The sequence below is a fragment of the Orycteropus afer genome, unplaced genomic scaffold, assembly GCF_000298275.1.
Source record: "Orycteropus afer afer isolate SDZICR_OR568_19922 unplaced genomic scaffold, OryAfe1.0 scaffold00049, whole genome shotgun sequence".
NCBI lineage: Eukaryota > Metazoa > Chordata > Mammalia > Tubulidentata > Orycteropodidae > Orycteropus > Orycteropus afer.
Window position 1 is genome coordinate 5,580,723 of NW_006921636.1, and position 1,282 is coordinate 5,582,004.

The 1,282-nt window shown below is 43.4% G+C and overlaps 1 non-coding gene across 1 annotated transcript; it reads left to right on the forward strand.

The window, feature by feature from the left end:
* Positions 1-308: 308 nt before the first annotated feature.
* TRNAK-UUU lies at positions 309-381 on the forward strand. Its single transcript has one exon. It is a non-coding gene; the product is annotated as a tRNA-Lys (tRNA).
* Positions 382-1,282: the final 901 nt, after the last annotated feature.

The following is a 1,282-nucleotide window of genomic DNA, read 5'->3' on the forward strand; positions in this document are numbered from 1 at the left end:
GTATATGTATTTAAAAAAAAATATTTACAGCCTTGGGAACACTATGGTGAGTTCTACTCTGTCCTGTAGGGTCGCTTTAAGTTGGAAGCTTGATGGTAGTTTTTTTTTTTTTTTTTTTCTCCCAAGACAGATCTGTTTGTTCTTCAGCCAGTCCTGATGGATTCAGTCTCTTTGCCAGCACTACACTTCGAACACATCAGTTCTTCATCTGTCTTCCTTTTTCATTGTCCAGGTTTCATATGTATATGAGGTGAGAAGTAACATCAGCAGTCATTTATTGAGCATTTACTGTGTACTGGAAACTGCTAGCCTGGGTAGCTCAGTTGGTAGAGCATCAGACTTTTAATCTGAGGGTCCAGGGTTCAAGTCCCTGTCCAGGCAGAAGTATAATTTTAGGACTTCTGGTGGCGTAGTGTCTAAGGCATTTGACTGCTAACCAGAAGGCTGGCGGTTCCAACCCACCAGCCACTTCTCAGAAGGAAAGTTGGGCAATCTACTTCCGTAATGATACTGCCTCAGAAACCCAAGGAGCGGTCGCTATGAGTCGAAATCTACTCGACGGCACTGAGTTTGGTTTTAGTTTGGAAACTGCTAAACTCTGTATATCTACTTTCTCTCATTTACGTCTTCCAACCACCCTAAGAGGTGGGTACTATTATTACCACATTTTATGGATGAAGAAACAGAGGTTCCAAGTGGTGACATGATTCTCAGGGTCACATAGCTAGTGAGCGGTAGAGCTGGGATTCAAACCCAGGCCTCTAGGCTTCAAAGAGCAGAAAAAGAATGGAAGGAACAACTGTGCACTAAAGATTCATCTTGGCCCCCTGGGGAAGTAGGCGTGTCTTTTATTTCCTCATGTTTGTTTTTATTTTTTATCCCAAACCAGGAGGGTGGGGAGGAAAGCAGTATCAGTGTTTCAGATAAAAGGGGAAAGGGGAGAAGCAATTGCCTCTTGCAAGCAGGCATCTTTGAAGATAAAACACGTCTTGTGCCTCATGCCACAAACTCTGTTTGTCTTCTTTTCTTTTTCTTTTCCTTTTTTCCATTTGTTTGAAGAAGAGCAGAATGCCCTGGCTGTGTCTTTTGGGCTGATTGCTTAATAACTGCAGAGTGTACTGTGGGGACACACACACACACAGCCCATGCTGCTCAAGACAGGGGAGAGACAGAAACCAGAGGTAGCCAAAACTCTGCAAGATCGATGCAGACTGTTACAGGCGTAGCTTTCCAAAAAGCAGAGCTCAGTGAAATAAATATTTTCCCTGTGAGAAGAAGCTTA